Below are 19,305 nucleotides of genomic sequence, written 5' to 3'. Positions count from 1 at the left end.
TAGTGGCATAGCTGCTGTTCTCTCCTCTTATGCCGTTCGTCTTTGGTTAAAGGAGGCCTAACCCCTCCTAGTTGCATTGGTTCCCTGGTGCCCTCAGATCCTCGCTGGGCATGCTCCTTGGGGTGCACAAACATGGGGCGTGCATCCGGTTTGCTTCGGTCTATTCTCTGATCTTGCAACCGGTGGTCAAGTTGCACCACCAGATTTATGAATTTGGCACAGTCCTTGGGTGGATCTACTACTTGGGCAATACGTCTTTTAACTCCCCTCGCAAGCCCCGGTGGAACAAGGTGGTTTGTTTGTCCTCCGGCCATTCTGCTTCGACCACCAGTCTATGAAAGGTTAGGTACGCCAACAGATCCTGGTTTCCTTGATGAAGGGACAAAAGTTTGTTATCCAAAGCCTGCCCATGGGAGCGACGGGTCAAGAGCTTTTCCAGCTCCTGCTGAAAGCCCCTGAAATCGTGTAACAGTGAATCATCCCGGCTGATAAACGGCACCGACCAATCTGCTGCACTACCACTCAAGTAGGAAAAAACAAAGGCCACACGCGATTGATCATTGGGAAACGCCCCAGGTCTGCACAGAAAGTGGAGGCGACACTGATTCATGAAGGTCGCGTATCTTCGGGGATCCCCCGAGAAACGCTCCGGTGGAGCTAGTGGTACTGTCCCAGGTAGATTGATCTGGACCGGATTGCTCGTAGGGGTTGGCATTGATGGGCTGATTCCGGGCAATGGGGCTTGCCCGGCCTTCGATTGAAGGAGTTGTCTGCCAAGATCATCAGTTCGTTCTTTGGCCACAATCAGTTCTCTCTGCAGGGAGTTGGTTTCTTGTCGGGCTGAATGTACCTCTGCACGTAACTGCCCTAACAACTGGACCAACTGGTCGGTTTCTGAGGTTTCCATACTGGGCGCCCGGGTGGATTATTATGTTTTGGCTTTGCGTTCTGTAACGCTCACCTTGTATCCACAAATACGGCACCCGACTGGTCCGGAGCGCTTCTGGTGCTGGATCACCTTCCCAGGGGACTCGCGTTACCGTGGGATTATCCTAGAAGACAGGATTTTGGTTTTAGCTACAATCACCTCCTTTGGGGGCCCGCCTCCCAAGTGTTCCCCTTTCGACCCCCTCAGAGCCTCTCTCACCTTGTATTTCATTAAGGTGCTCTCTCCGTCCTGCCGTTCTGTGCAGGGGCGTGTCGTGGTTGGGCACCTTTCGCCGAGTTACTTCACTGTCGTGGGCCCGGGAATCCAGGCCGGCTGCGACTCCCCTCTTGAGGTAAATTGTGAGTCTTTGAAGAATGAGCGTCCGCGATTGTTATTGCCCTGTTGACCGTCGCCTTCTCTCATTGATGCAGAAGGGTGATGGAGACGTCGAGCTGATGGCGAGGGCAGTGCTCGAGAAGGTAAGAGAATGCGCTAAGCGCGGCGCTGTGAGCATCTTTGAATAAGGCTAACCTGTGCTGTCCTTCCTTACAGGTCGCAGAGAAGTCCTGGAAGGTATGCGGCCAGATGGAAGCGGAGCGTAGGATGGAGGATGTCCGGGCGGCAGTTGAACTTCCAGGAGAGTTTCGGTAAGTAGCGGACTCTAGAGATGATGATGTCGGAAGACGAACGCTCACTAAATATTTCCCTTCTCGTCTCTCCTTTCTAGGATGTTGCTCGCGGAGGAAGACGAGGTCTAGTGAAGATTCCGGAGTGAGCGAGATGCTGGGTGCAGAACAGGTAAGGAAGAATAACGGTGTGCTTCTTCTTCCAGACGATGCAGGCCAAGGATGCTGTGAGCAGGTTGTGGTGAACGTCACTCTGCAAGTGCAGAACAACACGAAGCGCGTGCCCCAACTTGGGCGTGGCTTAAATAGCCAGCAGGTATCCCAGGTGCCTCCAGGGCAGACCTGGATGCTAGACTGCATGATGCACTTCCATGTCGATCCTTGTGGGGGCAACCATGTTGGTCCATTCCCCAATAGAAACTCCACATGCCATATGAGCCTGGTGCCAAAGGCACCAGGACTGGCTCCAAGACAGCCGAGAGGGGCATGACTGGGCCCTTGGGGTCTTGCAGGAATACTGGGGCGAGGGCCAGAGGCCCTGAGTTCCCAGGCTAGGGGTAAAGTTTGTGACAGTGCTGGACATCTTAACACAGACACTTTTATACAGTTTTCCAAGCATTATCCAGCCCCTCTCCAAAACTAATACGTTACATGCTAGGGTTTCTGCCCAGTTCATATGTCAAATATTACAATATTGTACAACGGATTAAACAAGTGTGCATGTCCATGAAGTTACAATGGTGAAGTTGGTTCTCTGATCCACAGTAGGCCTTGTTTCAAGAATCGCTACAATGCAGTTCAGCAAAAGCACACAAACTGAGTTTGTTCTACATTGTCTTGTTGTTTATATGAGGATGAGGCTTGTGAGCGCAGACAACACTTGGATTGCAGTTCATTCAAGTCACAAGGTTTCTTTGCATTGAACAAACAGTCTGCTCTCGGTCAGCCTAAACATTAACAAAACTCAAAGGTCGTTCAGCTCGGCTGCAAGTCGAAAACACAGTCCACCATTTTAGAACACAAAACAAGAGTTGAAATCAAAATGGTGGATGATTCTTAAAATGGCGGCGAAGTTGATCAGAAACCGAAAAATTTCAGACACAGTTTTCCGTGCAATGCGAATGGGCTTAGGCCAATATTTATAACAAGGCGGTATTATATGAATATGGTTTAACATACCCTCCTTTTGGCCTAAGCCAAGAGCAATACTCAAACATTCACTTTACTCAAAACAAATAGCTATCTGGCTCCCAACACCTCACAGTGTGTACCAGCAGACACAATGAGGGGTGAGAGTGCTGGACATCTTAACACTAACACTTTTATACAGTTTTACAAACATTGTCCAGCCCCTCTCCGAACTAATAAGTTACATGCTAGGGTTCGTGCCCAGTACATATGTCAAATATTACAATATTGTAAAATGGATTTAACAAGTTTGCATGTCCATGAAGTTACAATGGCGACGTTGGTTCTCTGATCCACAATAAGCCTTGTTTCAAGAATCGCTACAATGCAGTTCAGCAAAAGCACACGATCTGAGTTTGTTCTACGTTGTCTCATTGTTTATATGAGGATGAGGCTTGTGAGCGCAGACAACACTTGGATTGCAGTTCATTCGAATCACAAGGTTTCTTTGCAGTAAATAAACAGTCTGTTCCTGGTGAGCCTAAACATTAACAAAACTCAAAGGTCGTTCGGCTCAGCTGCAAGTCGAAAACACAGTCCACCATTTTAAAGCACAAAACAAGAGTTGAAATCAAAATGGCGGATGATTCTTAAAATGGTGGTGAAGTTGATCAGAAACCGAAACATTTCAGACGCGGTTTTCAGTGCAACGCGAATGGGTTTAGGCCAATATTCATAACAAGGCGGTATTATATGAATAAGGTTTAACAGGAGGGGGGAGAATTACAAGGGATCCTGCTCTGTATTGTCGCTGCCTTCAGGGCCTGTATTTCCCCCAAATCATTGACAACTTTTTCTATGGTTTTTAGCATGTTTTGTTCTTGTTTTACCAACATTTATTCAAGCTGACGTCTCGTTTCGGATACTCTTTTTCACACACCGCCGTAACTGAACATCTGTGTTTTTGGCAGTTTTAAAGTGACTAGGCAGTTTTGTTGGTAATTGTTAGGACATACTTTGGAATAGAGCTCATTGTTATGGGGCCTCTCGTGATCGAGACACCTCAATGTCGGTACCCGCTCTTCAGGCCCAGAGACAACAGCATGTGGATGAATTACACGCCCTGAAGTAACGCTGAAAACCTAGATTTCAAAATTCCTCTGAAGCCAAAGAGATGCCACTTGAATGTACATATGTGGTTATTAACATTCACTAATTTCCTTGTCCTTAAACAAATGGTTACCCATGTTTAATAATCACCGGTTACATAGACTTCTAATCCAGAAGGACTGGTTCATCTGTTATATTCTCATGGTTCTTCTGAGGGGGAGGGGGAGTGTCTGACTCTTGTGACTTTGCTTGTTGGTCAAGGGTTGTTGGCCGCTGATCATCCACCAGCCTTGGCTCTAGATTCATTGATAAAGTCTGTGTCTTCCACATCCTCTTCACTGCCTTCCGTCCCGTCTTGTGTCTCTGGGGCTCATTATAAGTTTGCTGGTATCCTGGTGGGAAATCCACCAGGATATCAAAAAACTGAAATACCAATTTTGGCACTCAGTCCGGTGGAATGTCTACGGGATTACGAGTGCCATTATGCAGCATTAGTCCCCATTCCATTGAGTCCCATAGGACTCCATGGGGGACTTTGCCAATATTACAGGTGCTGGTATTAACAGTGCCTTTAATACAGGTGATTTATGCCAGTAGGGTAGCGCAATGACCATCAGCAGTTAGCTCGAGGTAAGTCCTCTAAACCACTGGCAAACTTGTAGTTGGATAAAACTTGCGGAAACATGCCGGTTTCTGTTCATACTGCCAAGTTAGTTCCGTACTAACCAACTTGTAATGGGGCCCAGTCTTCCCTCTGAGAGGTCCATTGACACTATTTTCTTTAGGAAACTGATATTTCTTGATATGAGGCTGGGTCCTTTCTTTGCCATTATCATTAATCCCTTGACTTGGACTGCTTTTCAGCACTCTGTTTCAAGGGCAAAGATGAGTTTGTTCAATGAATTCCTGTTTCTGAGTAACACTGTGTCCTCTTCTTGTATTCTGAATGGTTGTGTGTGCCTTCCCACACTCTCCTTATCATTTTTCATTACTTGTTTGGTGCTGAGTAGGCTGGTAACTTTTCGTGTGAAACGACTTGGTCTTGCTCAATTCATGACACTTCTCATTAGGGCTTCTGCTGCTGAAAACCCTTTAGAGGAATGCAGGGTAGTGCGACATCCCTTAAACATCTGCACATAATGTGTTCTTTGCTCTGATTTTGGATTAGCGCTATGCTAAACCTTCTGTTGGTAGTGTGCATACACTTCTCTTCAGCTCCATTGGCCCTCAACCACACGGGTGGGAATCTTGTGTGTATGTCCTCCAAAGCTGACATGAAATTTCTAAAGGTCTGGCGATGAAATGGAGGCCATTATCTGTGTGTACTGACCTCAGAATTCCGTGGGTGGCCAAGATGCGTTCTAGGACTGCCGTCATGGCGGATGTTGCAGACTCCCATGTTTGATATATATATATACATTCAGTTTGTTTGTACCATGTAAGCCGAGGGTTGAACAGAATGTTGATCCAGAAGAAAACAAGTCAATACCTTAATTAGGCTAACAAAGTCATTCATTTTGCATATTTGCACGCTTTCGTGGAATGTTTCCACTTCCTCACAGTATTACAGATTTCTTAGTGTGCTCTCAGGAAGGCAGGAGGGTTTGATTAGGTGTCAGTCATTGTATGTGTAGTCCAGTTGAAGCTTGTTAAATCAGGCCAGTCCCATTACAAGATCAGTGGTAGCACAGTCATCAATATATCAGGCGTGTGCCTCTAGAGGTCTGAAAGCGGGATATAAAGCCAGTTTATGTGTTAGGCCTGTGACCCGTGGAGCCCAGTGTGGTAACTTTGTGTCAAATACTGCAACAGGATTGTGTTACATCACAATCAAGAGGAAAGGGTGGGGTTTGACTAGGGACAACAAGGGCCAGGGAAAGCTTTTGGCAGATGGGATTGGGTTAGAGGGAGTTTGACAACAATGAATTGCCTTAGAGAGGCTGGTGGGGCTGGTGCAGAGCCAGTTGAATGTCTGTGTGAGGAATTGGACCATCCACATGGGGAGAGTGTGCCAGCCTGGATTATTTTGATTTTTTAATAATGTAAGGAATGATGGGAGACCAACCTCCAAGGACTGTGTGAGGCCATTCCACACACAGTCCATCTGCTTCGCCCACAAAACGCAAAGTCACATGTACTCTGGGAAGACACAGCCTACAGGCGCCGTCTTCCCATGTCATATTCAGCTGGAATGTGCCACTGCCGGGTACATCAAAGCATCTCAAGGAGGGGGAAGGTACACCTTCCTCCAGCATGGGCAGCCTAATTTAACATCATTTAAATATCAAAGGCCCCGTGGATGTGATTTCCTTTGTCCTCCTGCTGGTGGCAGTGTGTAACAATGTTGTATTGTCGTCAACACACCTGAGCCAGCAGGTACGTTATATGGGTTTATTAGTTACATACACAGCAGGAAAACACTGGCACCTCCTTATCAGCCAGCTCTCTATCTCCAACTGTCCCCCATGGAACACACATTGAGATGACAACACTCTAAGCACAGTGACCTCACCACATTCCACTGACATCACCACTGCAGGGAAGACACAAGAGGGAAGACACTCATTATAACACTTCTCCCTCCCTTAATTTAATAATAGGACACACCAACATTGGTAGACTACTAGTCAATCCAATACACAAAGTACCATCCTACACAATACCAATACAAATATGCGTGGCCACCACGTACCTGCCCAGCAACACCCAAGCTCATATGAGCACGAGACCCAACCCAAGGAAACGGTCCACATGAAGCCCATTCACACACCAAGGCCCACAACAGAGCACAAACACTCTAGACTACAATAAAGGTACAGACGTGCACTGACACCATTGAAAACTCTCTCTCCACTAATAAAACCCGAAGCACAAAACAGGTGGAAACATAACCTTGCACATTGACTCCTACTCAAAAGGAACACAGATCCACCCTACAACACTATAACTATCCCTTGACCACCAAATCACTCACAACAGAGGAACCCACAGACATGGAATAAGGGCTGCACCTCCCTTCTACTGAACTGGAATAACAACTCCAGGAACAAAGCAATAAAACAAGAACTCCACCTGCTTCAAGCTGCCCCTTGAAGCCTAGGGCCTGCCACACCCCAGCGTCCCCAAAAACGGATATACCACTAACAACTACGACCCTTCAGTGCACCTACATCCTTCTGCCCTGGTCTGCACCCCAGGGCACCAGGGCTGCCACCCCCGGGCACAACCCAACTCAAAAGAGCAACTACCGGGCAATAACCCAACTCAAATGAGCAACAACAAGCATGACTAGAAACATCAGTTCAAAAGCCCTAAATAAGGCAATACTTAACTCTGACCACAACCAACTCTGACACTACTATGAAAAACTAGTTCCTGTGAACCAACGCACCAACTCACAAAAAGGATCTAAAAGGACCCCTAAATATGTGCAACCTAGCCAACCCACCTAACACTACAGGACCCTTAGCCCGTGCCAAATACCACAACTACACACTTCAACGGACCCCTGGTCCCAGCCACAAAGTACACCTCTACACACCCCGGGACCTCTGGTCCCTGCCAAAAACAGTACAAAACACCACTACACCCATGGGACCCCTAGTCCCTGCCAAATACAGAACACCACTGCACCCCTGGCACCCCTAGTCCCTGCCACACAGAACACCTCTAAAACCACAGGACCCCAGGTCCCAGCCAAACACGGTGCACCATCCAGGCTACCACGATGGTCACACCCACCAAAAAACGTCCAAAATGGCACACACCACCTTACAATGGGACGCCAAGCACCTACTAAGCTACCACGGTGGTTACCACACACAGGCACCACAACATGCGCACAACCAACATGCGCACTCACACCCACACTCACATCTCAACAAAAGACACACAACACATGAAAATATCACTGGGGCTCTTAAATCAATGGCAAATGTTCAAAGGACATGGCACCATGAATATTGCAGGATTCTTCACACACTGTATTCTTCACTCACTGGCGTGTGCTCTAGTGAAAAACACTACTTAACTTGAAAAAAGAGATTTGGAACAGAAATTTGTCACAAAGCATAACTGGCAAAAACAAATGCCAGCCAAGTTCAATGCAAGTCAAACTCTCAATGAATATTAGTATATCCCACAAGTCACGGAGCAGAACGGCCCCCACTCACAGATTGATAAATGACATGGTGGGGAGCACCAATCCAATGACCCAGTTCAAACCCATAGGAAAAAAAAATGAGTCAACAAAATACATGGCTTAATCACGGCACATAACTATGCTATTACCAATTACAACGCATCTCAAAAACACGGGCCACAACATGAACATGCACACACTCGCGTACTGGCCCGACACCAAAACTGCATTACTACTAAAGGCCACAACACACTCACAAGACACCACTCACACTGGCCTTACTGCTGATTAAAAGCTCAAACATGATCAACACGTACTGTTCCCGACAGTTCCACACTGGCGAAAGATATCCTCTCCTCCGCTCGGCGAACCTAATTCTTGCAGCTCGCCGCACCTGTGAAACAAAACCATGTTGCCATAATAATCCGTTGCACTCTGTAACGCAAATCCTTCACCACCAGTTCGGCGCACACCTGCCGTAACACAATCTTTGGTTGCCATAGAAACTGGGAGGCCTGAAACACTTCCGAAAAAGGGAACGGCACTGTTATTTCAGTGCCTGCGCCGCCGCCCGCCTGTTGTAACACAACTCCTGATTGCCATGGAAACTGGAAGTCTTAACACACTTCCGGAAACAGGAATGGCACTGACGATTTATTCCCTGTGCTCTGGGCACGGAGAGCATTCCGGACATCTCCTGAAGTCACGCTCCTTGCACCCGAATGTTCCGTGATGGCGTGCACACGTCATCATTTCATTATCTGCAACGCAGCGTTCACATCTCCTGCAGACACAATGCTGAGCCTCAGTTCACAGCCCGTAACGACAGCCACAACACTGGACCAACAGACTCCAGGCAGACATAAGGCAAAACTCTTCTCAATGGGGATTGCTGCCGCAACGCTCAACCCCCTCCTGCACTGGGGAGCGCAGCGGTCTTTTCAATGGGGATTGCCGCCGCCGCGCTCAACCCCCCTCCTGAACTAGGGAGTGCAGTGTTCTCTTCAATGGGGATAGCTGCCGCCGCACTCGAGCCCCTCCTGCACTGGGGAGCGCAGCGGCACGGTTAAAATGAGGACCAGAAGATTTCCTCACTAGATGGCGATCCTCCTTGCACAAACGACTGGACCACCCAGCCACCAGTCACGACGGGGCCTGGACACACTACACTTGCCCTCCGACGTCTCCTGGGTGAGCCACTCCTGGCTTTCCCCCGGACCTGCACTGCTGTAACTCCAACTCCTCTCTCCACACAGAGTTGAGGACCCTACACCTCCAGGGCCCCAACTCCCACTGTAAGGGAGCCTTCTTCCTCCAGCACCACCCGGCCTGCTGGACTGCAACTCTGGTCCAGACCTCCAAAGCTGCACAGCTGGCTGCTACACAGGATGTGGACACTTGGAGGGCGGTGTCCTGTTCAACTGCTGTCCCCTCCACGACAGGATCCCATCCTCGTCGCCAGTGTAACAATGTCATATTGTCGTCAACACACCTGAGCCAGCAGGTAAGTTATATGGGTTCATTAGTTACATACACAGCAGGAAAACACCGGCACATCCTTGCCAGCCACCTCTCGATCTCCAACTGTCCCCCATGGAACACACATTCAGATGACAACACTCTAAGCACAGTGACCTCACCACATTCCACTGACATCACCACTGCAGGGAAGACACAGGAGGGAAGACACTCATTATAACACAGTGCATAGTAAGGAGTTATAATTGATGCAAGCCTAGAGGAGAGGCTCGATTGCTGGACAGACAACAGGAAGGCAGGACTAACACCCTTTGGTATGCAATGTGTCAACTTGAAGCTAGTGCCCACCTCTCTATATTGAAAGAATTGAATGGCCTGGCTGGGTCCAGCACATACTGAAGGTGTCCCTGACGAAGGATGTAATTTAGGAGGGACGGGAAGTCTGTTCCCATCACAAACCTCAAGGAAAACCTGCTCTTTAATCAAGGGTCACAGAGGACTCGGTTTACCAGAGAGACACTTTAGTCTACAGCAGACAGGAAGATGGGTGGGACTGAGGTATATGTTGTCATCCCTTGTCTGTCCTGTTGCAGAGCACTTTGGTCCTGACCTCATGCATAACTGAAGATTGTTGGTGGGGACCCAGTATTGGTTCATTAAGGCTTAACCTGCACCAATCACTGGGGCCGAGTTGGCTTTAAAAGAGGGCTGAACCCCTAATTTAGGAGATCATCTGAAGGAAAGGAGTAAGAAGAAGGACTCATTTGGACCCAAGCTGAAGGTCCAGTCTACCTTACATCTTTGCCAGTGAAGGAAGTCCAGGAGTTCCAAGAGTGAAGCAAGATCCCTCCTCTAAACATCTCCCAGGGAACAGTGGGAGATACCAGACTCAGAGGTCCCATCCAGCAGCTCCAGAACCGTACCCAGCCAGCACACAGTGTGCCCTGCTAGGTACTGCCACCAAGCCTCCTAGGTGGGAGAGTATCTGGACAAAGGACAACGCTGTTACCTGTAATCACTCTCCAGAGCTTTGGCCCGTCTGCCTTGAAAGGACACAAGCTCTGCAAAGAAGCTAGGAGGAGTGCCACACAAGCAACATCCAGCATCCATCTTTTAAGGACATTTTCGAGACAGTCGAGTCCTCGAACAGCATCTAGCTGCACCACTGACTGTTGTCATGCAGCAGTCAACAGAGCCATCTGAGATGCCTCAACCAGCGTTCCAGATCCACCAACCAGCACAGAGACAATGATTCTTGGCCCTGAGCAGTCACACCAGACAGCCTGCAGATGTCCATGCAGCCTTGCTTGCTGAACTGTCTGCCGCCTGGTACCCACAGCTGTCTCCCACCACTAACTCTGCCTCAAGGGCTGTGAAGCGCCTTGGAACCTCATTGATGCTGTCGATCACCAACAACTTCTTCAGCACCAGGTACTTTGTGTTTCTGCCCCCCTGGTCCTTCTCTGAAAGCCCCTAGAGACAGTTACAACCCTTTGCCCCCATGGTGCTGGAACCAAATAACCTTCTTAAGACTGATTACTTTACCAACTACCCTCCTGTCAGTATCCAGAGTGCATCATTTTCCTTTGTGAAACTGTCTGTCCTCTGTGTTCCTTTACAGGGTGGGTTGTATTTTGTAGTGGCGATAAGCCTGCTGTTCCATCCATGTTACCAAAATTGGACATGGAGGTCTTATAATTCACTTGTATTCCAATCTGTTCAGATCCCTTCTGGTGTAGTAGAGGTGTGGGGTTGATTGATGGTTTGGAAACCGATATTCTTCCCTGGACCACTGGTGCCCCCAAAGTTGATTTGTCACAGTCTGTGAAATGCTTTGGTAAAGAATTATGAAGTTTACCATACAGCCAACTTTTACGAGTCAAACGTATAGGAAGTATGGACGTTGAATACAATCGAGTACAAGAAGATCCGGAAGTTCAAATAAAGTGGATATACAGAAGAAGAGCTCATAACGGCCAAAGACAAAGTCTCAACAAAGGAACGCACGGCTCTGCTGATACCCAAAACCAAAACTAACTCGAATGATAAACAACTAGTCTTTGTGAGCAAGTACAGCACACAGACACCTAGAATCAAAAAGATGATATTGATACATTGGGGAATTTTACAGCGTGTCAACAAACTGCAGGACTTATTAATGGATAAATAAATATTTGCTTTTCAAAGGAGTAACAATCTCAAAGATGTGTTAGAACTTATCCTATGGAAATGAATATTCAACAAACAAGAAAGAAAGGAACGTTCCTGTGCATGGCTTATAATAATTGCAGCAACATAATTAAAGGATGTACAGTCCCGCACCCCAGAACAGGTGCAAAAATTAAATTTCACAACTATGCAACATGAAATACTGAATCTGTGATATATTCATTCAAATGTCCCTGTGGTCTATTGTCAATAGGCCAAACCAGCCGTAAAGCCAGAATTAGGTGGAACGAACATAAGTCTAACTACATAAGGATTAAAAACTAACAATCCCCTGCCACCAGACACTTTCAACAAGAGAGACGTCAACTATAACAAATCAAATGTCAAATTCTGGAAGTTGTCAACTTAAAGAATCTCACCATCAGTAAAGACTTCAACAATGGGAAGCTTTCTGGATTGACAAACTTGACATGGTCCATCCTCAAGCTTTGAATGAAGAGCTTGATTTATTTTCTTTTTTATAAGAGAAACTATTCTTTACCCTGCAAAAAAGAACAATGCTCAACACACATGCATTACTATTCAAACGTGCTCGACACTTGTATAGACATCACCTGTGTTAGAAAAGGAAAATAACATTGATGTTTTGTTATGTTTTTGATATGCTTATTTTTAAAGATTAATTAAATACACAGGTGAAACCCAGAACAGTAGATCCATTATCACACTGGATTATATGGATGTCGGTTCTCCCCTTTATCCTTGACACATTTATTGTTTGATTTTATGATATATTATATGTTTGATGTCGATTCTTCCCATTGTTATAGGCATATTATCTCTCTGATTATATGCTGCATTATCTGTGAGACTCCTTAGACACATCGACTATATGTTATTTGGAAATTAGCTCTTGCGGATTTCTGCTTTTTCAGTTACCTCTTTATCCTTGACATATTTTATGTTTGTTTATATGATGTATCGTCTGTTTGATGCCAAGTCGTCGCGTTGTTATCAGCATATTATCTCTCTGATTATATGGTGCGTCATCTGTGAGACTCAACTGTATTCTATTTGAAAATTAGCTCTGATGGCTTCCTGCCTTTTCAGTTACACGTGGTAATAATTGCAGAGTATCATACGTCCGCAGCAGCATCATCGCAATCAAACTACGTATCCAGTAGATATTAGGGCAGTGGTCTTCAAACTTTTTTGGCCAGGGCCCCCCTGAGCAAAATTTGGGCAGGTCGGGACCCCCCAGAAATGCCAAATGGACAGTATATATTGCGCGCCGTCACCTGCTCCCATCAAAGTCGCTGGGCTCCCTCATCCCACTCCTACCCAGTTGCTGGTCTCTCCCCACCCCATCACACACCCAGGGCTCTCCCCACTCTGCTCCCATCACTATCCCATGGTTCCCGCCCATTGTGCTCCCACCATAGTCCCTCGGTTCCCCCATCCCGTTCCCAACACAGTCTGAGGGCCAGTGGCGGCTGGTGAATCTTTTTTAAGTGGAGGGGCATTAAGGGGAGGTTCGGGGGGGTTTCCCCCTGTGAATTTTTTTTTAAATAATAGGTTAAAATGTTGCATTGTAGAGCATACATTTAACAAAAAATGGGTAAATAGCCAAACAGTTTGCAATTGTTGCTGGGAGTCCAGGGGGCAGGCATTGATATTTTATTTCTATCGCGCTCGTACACAAGTGTTTCAGAGCGTGACAAGGCAAGGGAGGGGAACAGAGGAGAATAAAACAGCGATCTTACTAGGCCCAGTGACATTGAGAACGCGCAAGTGTGAGGGGAAAAGTGCATGGAAGGGTGGAGAAGTCGAAAGTGCGAAGCAGAGGAGAAACAGATAAATAACAATAAATAAATAATAAAGGCAACAAACAGTGGTAGTGCAGCCAGCAATTTGCAAGTGCTACGTTTAAGGCAGCAGACAGGGTAGGTCTGATAAGTGCAGGAAGAAAGATGGTTCTCCTCAAGTTTTAGAGTGGCAGGGCGCTGTTCCAGAGGGAGGCCCCAGCCGAAGACGGAGATCTACCCCCAGCTCGTTTCTTTGATAAACGACTGACCCTGAGGGAGTTGGAGGTAGAGGAGTGAAGAGCTCGAGAGGGGAGGAATTTGCGGAGGAATAGCTGAAGGTATTTTGGACCGAGGCCCCAGAAAGCCTTGTGGACAAGGCAGAGGGTTTTGAATGATAGATGTCCGGTAAAAAGATACCATCCCTGTCCCCTGGGCCCCACTGGTCCTAACACAATGAACATGATTATGTGTATATGCAAGGCGCTGCACATTCATACAGCAATCACTCTATCATTCACATGAGCATCCATCACCATACACTCACTCATAACGCATCCATACACATGTTTAAATAAAAACAATGAACATAAACGTACCTTCTGCATTGGCCTGTGTGTGGGTGCTGCTCCAGCTGCTCTGTCCGTATGTGCGAGGAGGCGCAGGAGCTCCCCCTCGGACATACAGACATGCAGTGCCCCAGCCAGCATTTCCAATGAGCTATGCAATGCTGGCGAAGCAAAACGCCCCAGCACTTGCATGGCTCAGTGAGCATGTGCGGCTGGGGAACTAAACTGAACTGTCAAAGGGAAACAGTGTTTCCCTTTGACAGTTCAGCCAGCCCAGGAGCACTCCATTAGCTGGATAAAGCAGCTGAGGGAGTGCTCACTGTTTCACTGGGCTGGCTCCTTAGCTCCTCCATAATGGGTGAGGGGCCACTATGCAGTTAGTAATGTTGACCATTGTTGCTGAATATATCACAATTTACTTACATTTTAACACAAAGCACCCCTTTGGGTACTATTGAAACAGTGGGCTTCATAACTACTCTGGCGGTAGCTGTGCCGGTAAAACCGGCACGGCTGCCACTGGAGTTGCATCTGGGTCTGGCACCCGCGAATGGGCAATTACTAGGTCATGCCGAGTTAGGCGGACATGATAATTGCCCTTTCGAAGGTGCCGGTAGATCCCCATTCCCATTTGAGCCCCATATGGCTCAAATGGGAAGGGGGAGCTCGGATGCACCGGCACCGTTAATAACGGTGCCGGTGCATCCGACGAGCTGAGGTCAGACCTGGCGGGGGCTGTCAAGCACCCACGAGCACAACTCTTACTATGGCGGAACGGTAGCAACGGTGCCGGTAGCTTACCAGCACCGTTGTTACTGGTCCGCCATAGTAGTAATGAGGCCCAGTCTGTGACTAAAGGAATGAATATCCATTTACAACTGTGGGCCACTTTTTCATTGTTGCCTGAGACAGTTTCATGCTTCAGCCCGCCCATGTGGGCCACCCCTGCCCATTTCTTCCAATCTAAAAAAAAAGAAAAAAAAAAAAAAAAAAATCTTTTTTCATGCTGAGCTCTCAGGGCCCCCCTGGGATGCACCCGCGGACCCCTAGGGGGTCGCGACCCACAGTTTGAATACCACTGTATTAGGGTAACTCTTAATCGAATCTTACACAATACCAATAGGTGCAGAGAGAACTTCTGTATCCCCTTTGATTTGGAATACCATCTCCGTAGAATGACACACACGCTCGTCTAACTGACCTGTTTCTATGGCAACGCCAAGCTCTGGAACACAGTATTGACGCTGCTATGCAGCGCAATGACACACTGCATACTTTCACAGATCCCGTTACCCTTTTGTTAGCGGTTACCATGGACACACAAATAACTTTACCGACAACGGCAGCATGCCGAGATTTCTCTTGACTCTAAGTAATTTTCAAATATGTTACGGCTAACTTAAGATGTGCAGTCAGCCTCCTGACAATCTCCACTTGTATTTCCTCTCTTGATGAGACACGCAGCACCAGGTAATATTTGATCCAGAGCAACGAGAATCCCAGTGGTCATTACCAGCCGTGCGAACGCTTTATTTCTCCGCACACGCCAGCTAGGTGTTAAGGAGTCCCACCAATGACGATGTATGTGAAACAACTTGTAGTTTCTTGGTTTTATTGTAAGGAAGTCCCTCACAGCAATTAATAATCTGACTCCATCCTCTCCTTGTTTGGTTCTCAATATCTCTTCCAGAACCACACAAGGTGAACACTCTAAATAGAATATGGAACACGCATAACATTAGCTTCTACATTATAACATCTCCTCCTCCACATTGTTTATAAAGGTTGCAACTATAAAACTATATACATATAACTATGTACACATATAAACTCTATATGTAACATCCAGATTTATACTGTGACTGTTTAACTGTAAAGGATACACGTGGAGATTACTCAATGGTTCTCGGATGGCAGACATAAATGCCGTACTGTTCATATACAGTTGGCAACCTCAATAATAAATAAAATCCTTCTTGAAATTGTACACAATTCTTCTAGGTCTCGTAGAGGTTGCATTATTTCTTTGATGGTTAGGCTTCTTCGCTTGATCAAAGTCTCTTGTATTTGTGGAACACTCAACTTCATTGCCAGGTACCATGTGTCCATCCTTCCATGTTCCTTGTGAAGAGTATCTATTGTCACTGTTCTCAGATCACTCTTTCATTCTTGTTAATATGACATCATCACATGACCACCTGTTGCCATCCTCTAGAGTCACTGATTTTTTCGAGCATGTAACCACTCTCTGTGGGGAACGATACTTGGATTCTCATTTAAGGACTCTCTTGGGTTCTCTTACTCTTACCCAATCCCCACTCTCAATTTTACTTTCCTTTACATGCTTGTGTTTGTCATAATATTTTGTATATTCTTCTTGTTTCCTTTTTATTCTTTTTACAATCTCCTCCATATCAATGTTCTTGCTTCTCTTGAGAGTCATCCATGCAGGTCTCAGTCTGTTTGTGGCAATTCTTCCTCTCATCAGTGTGAAGGATTCCACTTCTGTCACTGAGTGTGCAGTAACCTTGTATGTATTCAATGCCTCTTTAAGCGTTTCTTTCCACGGGAGATTATTTACAATGGCTAATTGTATTGCATATTTTATAAAGTGATTCATTCTTTCCACTAATCCATTTCCTATAAGGTGATATAAAGCTGTCGTGCTGTGTTTGATTGCTCTCTTTTCTAGAAACTCTTGGATTTCTTGTGACATAAATTGGGCACCATTATCTGATATTAGCTCTTGTGGTTCACCCTCTCTGCTGAATATTTCTTCTAGAAATGTCTTTACCTTTCTGGCTGAAACCGACTCTTCAATGATTCCACACTCCACCGACTTGGACGTATAGTCAACTAATACAATTAATAAATCTTTTGTGGTTCTAGTATCTCATACGGGCCTGCTATGTCACTAGCCAATATTGTCCAAACTGCATCAGGTACTGTAACTGGTTGTAATGGTGTCATTCTGGTAATCTTTCCTTTATCACTCACTGCACATGCAGAACAATCTTTGACCATGGCTTCCAAATCTCCCCACATGTTGGGCCACCAGTATGCCTCTTTCACTCTCCTCTTCTTTAGACTTCTCCCTACATGCCCTTCATGTGCAATTTCCATTATTCTCTCTCTCAAAGTTACAGGCGGAATAATGCGATCTCCCCTGTAGATGCATATCTCATCACATGAAATTTCATCTTTAATCTTCTCCCAAGTTCCTATGTCTCTATTAATCTCCTTCCAGTCACTCACCACTGCTCTCCTCAACTGTTCTTGCTCTGAATCTTTCTTCGTAGCTTCAATCCATTCCTCTCTATTGAAACTAGAATGTACCTGCGCAATGACGCACTCAGTGTTTTGTTCCTCCATTGTCTCATCACTCTCACTAGAATCTTCTCCTTCACAGATACAAGGCAAACAGGAAAAACAATCTGCCACCACATTTGTTCTCCCTGGAATATACTTTATGATTACGTTGTACTGCATAATGATCAGAATCCACCTTCTAATGCGTGGAGATGTCAAATGTGGGTTTTCTGGATTCATGACATGTATTAGTGGCTTGTGATCTGTCTTGAGTTCAATGGGAATTCCCCAAATAAGTCCTTTAAAATGTTTGAGGATCCATTTCACCGCCAGGGCCTCTTTTTCAATAGTTGAATAATTCCTTTCCGCTCCTCTCAAGGTTCTAGAAGCAAAGGCTATTGGAACCACCAATCCATTTTGCAATTGTTCTAAAACACCTCCTAAACCCATGTTACTAGTATCCAAAGATATCATGGTCTTGGCACTACAATCAAACATCTTGAGAACAGGTGCTTTATTAATTAACATTTTGATTGTCTCCAGTTCCTTCTTGCACTCATTGGACCATTCAAATTTGGTGCCTTTATTCATCAACTTTCTCATTTGACTTGTCCTATTGGCATAATGATCCACAAATTTTGAATAATATTCTGTCAGGCTTAGTAAGCTCCGAAGTTGATCTTTGTTCACAGGATTTTGTAATTTGAGAATGGTGTTCACATGGGTTTCCTTAGGCTTTATCCCCTCTGCATTTATGCAGTGTCCTAGGTTTGTCACATCCTTTTTTTTTTATTTTACACTTTTCAATCTTGAGAGTAAGACCTTTTTGCTGTATGACTTGCAACAATCCTAGTAGTTTGGCATCATGATCCTCTTCAGTCATGGCAGACACCAATATGTCGTCCTGAAAATAATACACACCTCGTAGACCCTTGAATAGATATTGCATCAGTCTCTGGAATACAGCAGCTGCCGATGCCAAACCAAATGGCATTCTTTTATATCTAAATGCACCCAGGGGTGTTATGAACGATGTGAGGTGTCTAGACTCTTCTTCCAGGACCACCTGATGGTATGCAGAGGATAAGTCCAACGTAGTGAAACATTTTGCAGGCTCCATGGTAGTGAGCATTTCTACAATGTTAGGCAGAGGATGGCGATCTACCCATATGCTGTCATTGAGATCTCTCAAGTCAACGCACATCCTTATTGACCCTTCCGTTTTTCTTACAATCACTATAGGAGAAAGCCACTCAGAGCTCTCAATTGGTTCAATGATGTCTTGTGAACATAATTTCTCTAATTCCTTTTGTAGTGCTTCTCGGGTGCCAATAGGAATATTCCTTACTTTGTGAACTACTGGCTTTGTCCCTCTCTTAAGAATTATGCGATGTTTGAAACCTTTGAGGACACCAATATTATCATTAAATACCTTCAGACAACTCTTGGCTAAATCTACAGCAGATTCACAGCTCTTGTCTGTTACACACAATATGGGTACGTCCTCACCTGGGTGTATCTTGATCTTCAACGATGCTTGTTCCCACCAGCCTACAATTGAAAAACCATCTTGGGCTACATATAATCTGCAATATGTCTTTCTCCCTTCAAAGTCCAAATGTACCCAAGTATAACCCACGATATTGATCCGTGTCTTACCATATCCACTTGCTCTAACCTTGGTCATGTGTAAATCTTCCATATTCTTCTTTAACACATTCAGATACGTCTCCATGTCCACCATCGTATAGGGAGACCCAGTATCAACCATAACTTGAAGGGTGATGCCATTTATAGCCATACACACCCAGGGGCCAACAGAACTTTCCATCGATGTGAGTGCCAATATCTGCACTTCTTCTTCGAATCCACTTGTGATGGCTACTATGTCATCTGAACCACTAACCTCTTCTAGTGCTCTCACACTGTTTGAGGCACCTCTTCCAAACTGAGTGCTATTCCTTGCTGCGTTGTAGCGTGAATTGAATCTTCCCCTTCCTCTGGAAGTGCGGCAAACTTTGCCAAAGTGTCCTACTTGTCCACA

The sequence above is a fragment of the Ambystoma mexicanum genome, chromosome 7q (assembly GCF_040938575.1).
Source record: "Ambystoma mexicanum isolate Mex_15411 chromosome 7q, UKY_AmexF1_1, whole genome shotgun sequence".
Lineage (NCBI taxonomy): Eukaryota > Metazoa > Chordata > Amphibia > Caudata > Ambystomatidae > Ambystoma > Ambystoma mexicanum.
This window is presented reverse-complemented; position numbering follows the sequence as displayed.